The sequence below is a fragment of the Propithecus coquereli genome, unplaced genomic scaffold, assembly GCF_000956105.1.
Source record: "Propithecus coquereli isolate 6110/MARCELLA unplaced genomic scaffold, Pcoq_1.0 Scaffold200, whole genome shotgun sequence".
NCBI classification, from domain to species: domain Eukaryota; kingdom Metazoa; phylum Chordata; class Mammalia; order Primates; family Indriidae; genus Propithecus; species Propithecus coquereli.
Window position 1 is genome coordinate 1,631,119 of NW_012144968.1, and position 11,639 is coordinate 1,642,757.

Here is an 11,639-nt window from a genome sequence, read left to right on the forward strand (position 1 = left end):
GAACTCTATTGAGATAGTGCCAGTAAGGGGCACTGACTAGCGGGCTATACACACTAACAGGAAACAATGTTCTTAAAATGCTGATTTAACCAATCTTGACCCAGAACATTATAATGCTTCCCATAAGCTTTATGGTCATCAGTTCTCATTTTAATAATTCAAATTCTTGGCTTTCTGAATATTAAATCCCAGGAGGAGTTTTTTTTTTTAATGCGTGGCAATGTTAGTAAGAAGGAAGGCATCAAGTGAAGACATAAAGTGGATAGATAGATTTTGAATCTATATGCACACAAAGAGAAATGCAATACTCAGTAATTTTAATCCAGTATCTTTCCAGTATCCAAACCATAAATAAGTGTTCTGGTTTTTGATATTTTTCTTGGTGAACGTTTTAGTGATCATCAGCCTTGAATCTCCCACTTTCCAGGCCTCCACAGACTCCAGCTAATAAACTACCACCTGCTGGGTGTTTGTTTGTTTGTTTTAGTGCTTCCCGTGTGCCCTATGGGAAGTGCTTGCCCATGCCAAGCACTTTCCCAAAGGACCCGAGTTTGGCTGGCCGCGCTCCCTGGGAGGAGCTCTACAAAGACAAGATGGGTCTGACCTGACCTTCTGGGCCTCGCTCAGAAGGGACTGGCCAGCCCGGGCAGCGGGTGAGGCAGGGTCGTCTCTCCCTAGAAGGCACCTTCAGGAGCTTCCCCAAGGGGCTTCAGTAGCAGCAGCAGCAGCAACAGCCAGGACCCAGGCCCACTAGTTCCCTCAGCCCCTGCGACTACCTTGCACTCGGGTCCCTCCACCGCCGTCCGTTGGTGACCTAGGAGCAGGGAAAATCCAATAGCTGCAGGGGACCGTTGGACTCACTCGGTCTACCTACCCCCATATTTTATCAAAAGAAAGGACGGAGCCCAGTGAGGTGGGGTGACTTAGCTAAAGCCACACAGCTCGACGCTGGCAGAGCCGGTTAGAACTCGGCCTCTGCTGACCAGGTGGCGCCTCACGGCTGCCAGGGGCTTAGAAAGCGCCGGCCAAGAAAAACGACAGGGCATTGCTGGCCGGAGAGAAGGGCTGGCAACTTGTGACAGGAGGTCACCAATGCCCACCTTCAGAGCAGAGTGGGCAAAAAGCAGGTAGCCAGGCTGCCCGGGTTACGCCTGTTGACCTGAGCGCCCCCCTTTCACTCTAAAAGTACCCTGGTTTGCATGTTAAATGGTGTGGTCACCCTAGCAAAAGAGGCATCTGCTTTGAATTCCCCAGATACTTGTGCAGACCGGGCGGAAAACGGGAAAGTTGCGCTTACCACATCTTCCTTCCCTCAGTCTCCCCCGACACCCCAAGTCCTTTCTCTGTCCTCGTTCCAGTGATACCCACTTGAGCTCCCCGTCCACCAGGTACGTACCAGCTGCGTCCGGAGCTTCCCGCCGTGCCTGGGCCAGGTCCTCTCGCGTTCGGGCTCGCCCAGCCTGTCTGCGGCCCGGAGCCGCGACGCGGGCTCTCGCTCGCTGCAGCCTCTACCGGGCGCGGGGATGCGGCCGCGTCTGAGCTGCTGGGCTGGGGCGCAGCCAGGCGGAGGCAGCGATTCCGGGGGCGGGGGGAGCGGTCGCCGCGTCCCGCCCCCAGGCGCAGAGCGCGGCTCCCAGGCGGAGTCTTGCTCTAGGTGCAAACCCGGCCCCCAGGAGCTCCCCGGGGCAAGTGCGACAGTGGCTCTTCCCTGCTGGCGTCCTGGGGAGAGCTCTTTTCCCTGCGTGTGCGTTAACACACAACTAATCATCGGTGATCGTCACGAAACTCGTGTCGTCCCTGCCTGCCACTTCCAATTCCCCTGGATGACTGTGAGGTCTGTTAAGAATTTGTTTGATGTGACTGGAGGAATTCCAATTCTCCTCCAGCTCTCAGACGCTGCATCAGGTCTTCCCTCCCGCCGGTTTGTGCGCGCCCAGGGCTTGCGCTCCAGGTGTCACAAGGTTGCTCTTTGATCTAATCTTGGATTTTGAAGAGGGTAGGAATGTACACAGTTTTCTTATCTGCACCCAGAATCTGTGTCTTCGCATTTATTAACAGATTATTTTAGCAGATTGGGAAGCAGCATGATGCAGGGAACTTTTTGTGCGAAGAAAAGCAGAAAACAATGTCTAGCAAGTTTCTCTTTCAGGTTCTTATTAAGGAAAATAAATTCCTGACTATTAAGGTCTCGTTGTGCCCTTTAAAAGCCATTTTTAACTGGATGAGGATGCTGCTGATAAAAATTAAGGAGTTCTCTGCTTCCTGAGAAACTGGTTTGTCACTGAAGATCTGCCATCTCCTCTGGTTTCCTGAAAGTGGTATTATCAGTGGTCAAAGTCGTCTCAACACTAATCTGCTCACTCATACTGTGCCCTGGCTTCCCACCCAAGGCCTATGATGTCTGCTACTTCACTACTGACACTTCCAAATTCCCTCTTTAGGCAAAATCTATGTGAAATATGAAAATATAACCAGATAAATATTTCATTTTAATTAACGCTTTAGAGTCTGCTAATGGTGCTACACTCAGACTTTTTAAATTATTCAAATACACGCTCCCGCAATATAGAAATAATTATCTCTATTTTCAGAGAATAACCTGAGGCTCAGCAAGTTTAGATATTTTGAATAAGGTTAAATAGCTAGGAAGAATCCAAACCAGTTTTGAACTAAGGTCTTTCTGCCTTCAATGTTGATCAGCATTCTTTAAATCTGTTAATATGATTTTTCTAAATGGTGACATAGGTACATTTTGTTGTCTAAGGTCATAGTTATTTATGTGGTTATACAAGCACTAATCGAGGAGATTGAGAGTTATGTATAGTTAGTTATAGATAGTTATATATAAGAGAGTTATATATAGTTAGTCTAGCTTCAAAACTTATCATTTGGTATATTTCTAGGGCCTATAATTATCATTTTATATAATAACATATATTATCTGAGGCAAATTATTCTAATCCCTGTTTAATATAAAGATTCCATAATAGAGAGTCATGCTAAAATGTTTGAACTTATGAGTTCCATTACCATGATTGGGTTTTCATGATTCTACAAATGTACTCCTTATATGCAAAAAATTTGCTTTGTAAACTCTGTATTTTTGATAGATTTGATAAAACTGTTAGCCCTCATTGACATGCTTGTGAACTACATATTTGAAATCATCAGAACCACTGGAACATATGCCCCAAGGGCTATCTCTTCAATACTTAGAATAGTACCTCCATAAAGTAGGGGCTTGATAAGTAGTGTTTAAATGAATAAATAGTAACCTCATTTTCTCATGTAAGACAAAATAATGACTTATGAAAACACTATTTCTAAAACACTTTGTCTATTTAGAGTAGATTGAAGATTTTTGGAGACCTTTCATTTCTATTAGAAAAGTAAGGAGGTGATGTAGAAGGTTTCTGGTCATTGCTGTTAGAAATGGTAGACAGAACCTGACCATAAATCCAAACAAGTGTTTTTGAGTCCAAGAATTGGTGGTAACAGTAGTTCCACACAATCATGTGAATTGCTGTCAAATATATGACTCTAAATGCAAAAAGTTTAACTAATACAACTTTTTGATTGTGCCTAGTAATATTAATATGATGGAAAGACAAGGAGAAAGCTTGGATGCTATTTTTGAGAGGGCTATGAGGTTAACTTAAGACTAGATAGGAAAATAAGTGAAGACAAAATCAGGGAGAAGAAGGAGGAGTCAAGGAACCACAAATTTTCATCAAATGAGAGAGACAGGAAGATAAGAAGTTGTAAAACTGGGAAATAAGATGGTTTTCTTTGAAGTTTTAGAAGTATAATGATGGCATGGTCTATGGAGGAGCTATGGGTAGGGTTGGCTGGTATAGAATGAAGATCAAGAAATTGGGAACTAAGATATTGAAAAAACTATCTACATAGACATTGAAGCCACCAACAGTGATCCCATATGATAAAAAACAAAGACTTAACAAAGACTTCCATGAATGTAGTGGACTGATCCAGAACTGAGTGGATGACTATACACAGTTGGGGCAGGAGGTACATGTCCAGGGAGGAAAATCCTAAGTGAATCAAGGGCTGGTATAAGAAAGAGATAGTTAACAGTTCAGAAGCAGTACTAGGGAGCCACAGGTTGTCAATGCTATCCCTAATGACCCTAGAGTGTGAGACAATGAGCAGTCTACATTGAAGGGACATCTAGGGGAAGCTATTCTCAAAAGAAAGCTGATTTCTACTTAAAGCCAGAAAATAGATTGTGTGAATAGTTTATAAGGGTAGTGGTATTTTTCAGTATTGAATGAGGATTCTGCAAAGTCAGAGTAGTTAGATGTAAGAGGCAGGGCCAGCTTCATGGGCTTGCAACCTATGCAGTCAAACAGAGCTCTACTTTTAAGAAGGTCCTATGCTTTGCTTAATGCTCTGCTGTCCCTGCCTTGAAATACTTAATTTTTAAACAAGGGGACTTACATTGTCATCTTGTATTCAAACCCACAAATTATGTAGCCAATACTGTTTGGAAGAGTGGAGAAATGGGAGCATGGGTGAAGCAAGAATTAGTACGAACCCTTTGAGGATTAAAATTTGGGAGAGACTAAGTGTAGAAGATGGCAATTTCCGGGAGAAGAGGTATGGCTGCAAGATTTCTAGTGAGATCTAGTTTCTACTCTCTTCAGGGCCAGGCTGGCTGACATCTCAGCAGAAGAGGCAGACAGTATTCACCATCAGTCTTCTCCATGTTTCTATACGCTGTGTATTGGATTTTTAGGGCTGCCATAACAAATTGCCACCAACTTAGTGACTTAAACCAGCAAAATTTTATTCATTTACAGTTCTGGAAACCAGAAGTCTAAAATCAAGGGTGTTGGCAGGGCAACCCTCCCTATGAAGTTCACAAGAGAATCCTTATTTGCCTCTTCTAGCTTTTGGTGGCTACAGGCAATCCTTGGTGTTCCTTGGCTTTTAACTGCATAACTCCAATCTCTGCTTCCATATTCACATCTTCCCTGTGTTTCTCCTCTGTATCTATGTTCTCCTCTTCTTATAAGGACAATTGTCATTGAATTTAGGGTCAGTTGATCCCAGATGATCTCATCTGGATATCTGTATCTTAATTACATCTTCAAAGATCCTTTTTCCAAATAAGGTCATATTCACAGGTACCAGGGGTTAGGACACGGACATACCTTTTTAGAGATCACCATTCAGTCCACTATAGCCAGGTCTACTGAGACACAGTAATAGCCAGGCTGTATGACACTGGCAAGACAGCATTTCAGGTCTACTTGACAAACTAAGATAATTATGATAATATGAAGCTCATCAATGTTTCCAAGGCTTTCCAACCATGACATTTAATACATATGAAATTCAGAAGAACAGAACTTCCCAGGAAGGCTAGGCACAGTGTCTCATGCCTAGGATCCCAGCACTTGGGGAGGCTGAGTCAGGAGGATTGGTTGAGCCCAGAAGTTCGAGGCTGCAGAGAGCTATGATAATCCCAGTGCACTCCAGCCTGGGGGACAGAGAGAAACCCTGTCTCTTAAAGGAAAAAAAAACTGCCCAGAGAGACTTTACACCCCTTGGAGTAGGTATTTGTCCTTGCAGACAAAACACGCAAAGGAAAAGAGTCATGTACCTGGGAAAATGCAAAGTGTGGTTACAGGGGATTGAGAAAATAGGATTCTCTACTACTCCTTTTAACCCACTTTCCATTTTAGAGGACATATTTGATTCCCTGGTACTAAAAGAGAGTCTATAGGATGACCATATTTCATCCCTCCCTAAACATTATGATTTAGAAGGGCTGATGCAGTGACCTTGTGCATCTATGATAGAGGCTAAACTAGTTTCCCCAGCCATGCCTTGTAGAGGACAATCTTAAAGATCCTTAGAGAGAGAAAGAAATGCTGAAATCAGTGCTAACTGTGCTACCCCATCCTCCTCCAGATGATAGGCACTCTGAGATATACTAGAGTAGCTGCCAGAGCCAAATGAAGCTCTCCTTTAAAAGCCTAACACTCTATGGTCCTTTCTCCCTTCTGCTCAATGCAGAACTGGAACTATAAACTCCATCAAAGGTTCCATCAATTATTTGCTGAGTGATGACAGTGAGAGGATTCCAAATTGTGGCTGGGGCAGCAGCGTAACTAGGGTGAGGTTTGGAGCAGATTCGAGGGGCATCTGTCTTTGGGAGACCACCAAGGATGTTGCCCTGAGACTGGAGCTGGGTGATAGAGTGTCCTCAGGCAGAAGGGGTAGAGCCTATGCTGCCACTTGGTGACCCTGCTCCTGCTGTGTAGCAGAAAGAATACCACAAACTGACATCCACCAAGAGAAAAGCTGGACAAAGAAAGGGTTAGGGCATGACCGACTTTCAGAAGATCAGAGTCTATAGAGTAAAAGGCAGAGGGAAGGGAAAGAGATTGATTTCCTTTTAGTATTTAAAATAGAAATTTCCAAAGAAAGTATTTCTGTATTATCATTGTACTCATGTGTCTGTTCTGCTCTTGGCGAGTGGGACATTGTTTTGCAGAGAAGCAGGAAATATGAAAAGAACACTGAAAACAGGAAACGTTTGGCTCTAATCCCAAGTGGCAATGCCACCCGTGGCCACGTAATCTTAGTAAAGTCAGTTTTCTCATGACTGAAGGGAAGATGCAGGGTAAAGGATTGTCTTGCTCTAAAACTATTTATGTCTCTGAATTGATTTCTTTAGTAAATCTAAATTGAACCCAACATTTAGATCACTTTACCCATCCACCTGCATCTCATTGTAATTCTTACCATTTCCCAACACAAATCCTATTTTCCCAATAAACTCATCAGCTTGCTATTCTATGTGACTTCCTTATCCCACTGTTTGTGATTGGTGCAGGAGGATGTACTTATTTGTACCACCTTCCACTCTTAAGTGATGTCACTTAATTTCTTCAAACTCCTGTTCACAAATCATGTACTTTTGGGGGTTCATTGATCAATTTTTTCCACTTTTGATCAGTTCATTCAAATATGCACCAAGTTGCTATCCAAACTTTATAGCCTTTCCTTCCTGTGTTTGGGGAGTATGGCCATTTTCAATTAAAAGAAAAATATTATTATGTTAAGTTTTTGACAAGCCCTTAAAACTTTTCACGTGTATTGTCTCCTAATTCTACTGTAAGTTTCTCAGCACTAGGTTCTTATATTCCATAATGGTATTTTTTAACTTCTTCCAGTAAATGAGACAATTCTGAATGTTTTAGGACCAATAAAAAAAATTGCTACCCATCTAACCATCCACTGGTATAGCATTGATAAACTGTTTAGCACAATGTAGGCATTTAATAAACATTTTAGTATGAATATAGAAGTAAACTAATACACACCTTTCTACTCAACCATAATTATATGTATATATGTGTGTGTGTGTGTGTGTGTGCGCGCACACACACACACACACACACACACACACAAATTTACCAACCATTATCCCTCCTCTGGTCGACATGATGACCTTAACCCCTGGCAAAAACATCAAAAAAAAATTAAAGAAGTCAAAAACCTAACAAAGATAACTTTATGTTTCACCAGTATGTTTTAATTTGCCCACATAAGCTTCATTTCTAATAATATATATAAAATAGTTTAAAAATTTTCAATATACTTTTATATGAATTGCTTCTGTGCACAGACTAAAATCTGAGGTAAAAACCCTAAGATTAGATCTAAGATTAGATGTTCATCATAATTAAAAAATGAATTCATGACTTCTAACACAGGAAATCCTGGTGTCTCTAGTGTTTTCTCTTATTAATATTATTAAATATATATTTTATTGGAACTCTAATAAAAGTATTATTTTATGATATTTATTATATTATTCATAGTAGATATTATTTATTATGTAGCTATTATCTATAGTAGATATTATCTATAGTTACTCAGTAAACTATAGATAAATATAATGAATAAGTTGTCGTATAAAATGAGTTGGGTCTTTTTTGATTTAAATAAACTCTAACCAGTCATGCATCATTGTTGGAATTTGGAGTGGTAGAGTCTCCTAAAGAAGAGAAGCTTCTGAGATGTTCCTGGGTCATTGGACTTGAAGCCTAGCTCTTTTAAAAATTTACTTGGAAGCCTAAAATTTAAACTTAACCCTATTGATGCAGATGTTTTTGTTATTAATAGTTTCTTGTTTTTTTATTTTTAATTTCCCTAGAGATATCACAATTTCCTGTGTTAGAAGTTGTGAATTCATTTTTTAATCATTATGAATATCTAATCTTAGATCTAAGGTATAGGAGTTAGAAAAACTGTAAAAATTAACATTAACATTAGCCCATAAATCACAAACAAATACTAACAAAAAATTGTATTCCTTAAAGTATCTTAACAGTTAAAATATGATCATTAATATCAACATTTCTCAGATCTTCTTAGATGAAATGCATCTTATTAATGATTTTCCTTGTTAGTTGAAGCTCTAGACAAAATTTTAAAGAAAGCAAAGCCTGTCCTCTTTCTGCATTGTTTTCATCTTCCATTCCCAACCACTCAAGCTTCTCCCGGGAGCCATAAGTGATTTTAAAACCATACTGACCCTATCAATAGCTTCTTGTGCAACACTCTTTGGGGTCAGCGGTGGGGAAGTGGAGCAGAGTAATTGGCATTGCAGAAAGAACTTTAGGGAGGTAATAATAATAGCTGTGAACAAATAGTTGATTTCTAATGGTTAGAGTTGAAGCACCACTCTGATACCTAGGAGGAGACATCTTCCTTTACAAATCAAACCTTAGCACTACCAATTAATAGATATACACAAGATAAATCTTTTCTCCAACGTTGTATTGATAAAGAAAGGAAGGGAAAAGTTTGGAGGGAAAGAAGAGGGAGAGCCTGCAATCAACCACCTTGAAGATTTATTAATATCAGGCAAGCTCCTTGCTTTCCTGAGAGTCTAAACAATTGACCCTTGAACAACATTGAGGTCAGGAGCACCAACTCTCATGCAATCTGCATATACCTTTAAGTTTTGTGAGGTAGGATTAGAAAGAAGTCATTATTAGTCTAGGGCTTATTTTGCTCCTCTAGTGAGGTGATAACTTTTTGAGTACTCTATCTTATGTCTCTTCAATTATGAGGTGTTCCACTTTGTCTGGAAGGAACAAGAACTATGCCCAACTCTGGATAACCTTTGCTGATTGCTGCCTGTGCTGCTTCAGGTGGTTCTTTCCCAACCTTAAGTAGTTTTCTCATATGCATAAGCTGATATATACCCAACTGAAGACTTGAGAGGGTCTTCTGGAGACTTCAGGAGCTCTTCTGTGTACAACTCTCTCTGTTCAGGGACCTTACTCTGTAACCTCTAGGAGCTCTGGATACCCAGATGACCAGCTCCATCTCTTCAACTTTGGGAGATAACCAGGCTCCATCTGGATTCTCCTTCCCTGCACTATGACCTGGAAACTCTCTTTAGACACTGAGCTTTGGCAATCATTGTCCTCACCTCATTTGTTTCCTCTTTCTCAGGGAACACTATCCTGTGCTCCCTGATGTTCCATATCTAAAAACCATTGTCCTGTATATTTTATCTGCTTTTATAATTATTCCAGGCAAAGGGTAAATCTAGTCTCTATTACTCATCTTGACAAGAGCAAAATTTCATATAGTTTTTTTTTTGCTGTTTTGTTTTTGTTTGTTTTCATATAAATCCTTTCCCACAAAACATTTAGTAATAGTTCAATGCACACAATGGACTCTTGATAAATGTTTTGGACTAAAGGAAATAAATCTCAAAGAAAAAGGAAAATTTACTTGTATTTTATTCAGAGGAAAGCCTATCTGGAGAATTTGGTGGAGGACACAATTTTGAGATAACCAATCTATTCTTGGCTCTGTTCTTGACAACTTCTGTGGCTTTAAATTTTTATGCCTAAATTATTAAATATGTAAAATGATAATGGATATTAAAATTCCTCTCTAAAATTAAGTAAGGTCTTTACATTAGATCTGAATGAAGACAATCTTAACTAGGGTTATATTGAAGTTCTATCTATGTTGCCTCTGAAATACTTTAATAATTGTGAATATTATCTGTTTATGAATTATTCATTATCAATAAGCCATGCTCTGAAACTTATCTGATAAAGTCACCACCAATAGCAACACTGAGGCTACATCTCAAGGGGAGGAACAAATAAAAAGTATTTCTCAGTTCAATGGTGATAGTCTTCTCAGCTTTTACATGAATGACTTACTGTGCCCTTATAAATAATTGCCTCCATTTTCATACAAAACATTTCTACAACATGTATTTATAAAGAGTCTAAACAAATTTATGCTGTAAAAAAAATTAAAAAGCATGTAAACTTGCTACAGCCAACTTTTTTCCTACCCTGACCTTGGTTCATATGAAATCATCTGGAACATCCAAAATAAAGTTCAATAGCATGGATACATTTAAAAATTCTGTATTTACTTCAAAACCCATGTGCATACATCTGTAGACACAGTTGGCCTACACCATGTGTTAGAAGATTTAGTTTCATTCCAGTAAACAAATCCCCTTAGTAAAGGGACAATTTATGTCTGAATATATTAACTTTGTACCACACACCTTAACCATCAATACTGTAGTCTATGAAAGTTCAGGAGACAAAGTGACCTCCAAACACTTGTAGATTTCAAGTCAAAAATATTAACCTTATTTAATCCCAAATATTAGAGTTAAATACATTATTGTTATGTGAGATCCTGGTAGAATTGTTATCATCAGGAAGCTTGTTAGAAATATAAGATCTCTGACCCTATCCCAGACCTATTGAATTATAATCTGCATTTAACAAGATCACCATACAATTTGTGGACACATCAAAGTTTAAGAAACACTGCTGTACTTGCATCCTTAACTCAGTGATTAATCTCTTGAGGTTTTATTCTAGATAAACTGTGCTTCTCTTACCCTAAGAAAGAAAATGGCTTTCATCATTTCACAGTAGTCTTAGTGTTTAAATTAATCTGCTTTCTTTAATGAAAAACACAATTTATAGGCAAAGTTTCAGGTGGGCTAGAGAGATGCTGGGGAAAACCATTCAAGAAAGCAAGAATCTTCCTTTCCTGAAAAATGTGTCCCAGATCTCTTGCTCTGAATTATCAGACACCGTATATGACTACACAATATTAAAAATGCAACTTGTTCATGATTCCTTTAATGATTATAATGTTTCAAAATTTACTGACAATCCATAATTTAAAATAAAACCAGTTTTCATTGTTCTGATGGAAAAGTTGGATATAGTTGTTCAAAATTCCAGTCATAATGATATAAATTTAGATCAAGAAGGAATGCTAAAGGTTATTCAATCCAACCACCTCCTGTTGTATTTAAGGGAAAGCAATTTGCAAAAAATTGTAGAACTCGTTATTTATTCTCTATATAAATGATACCCTGCCAGCTTCCAAAAGGAATTTATTATTTTAAAGACCACATATATAAAATAAGATTATTAAGTTTGATTTTTTAAATGCATAGGGGGAATAAAATAAACATATCAACCAACCCAGCTGTGTTTACTGAGATTGAATATCAAATTTGGTTCTTCACTGAGTGTAAGAAAGGGAAACAAAACAGTCTATATAGTCCATTATCTTTTTTTTTTTTTTTTTTT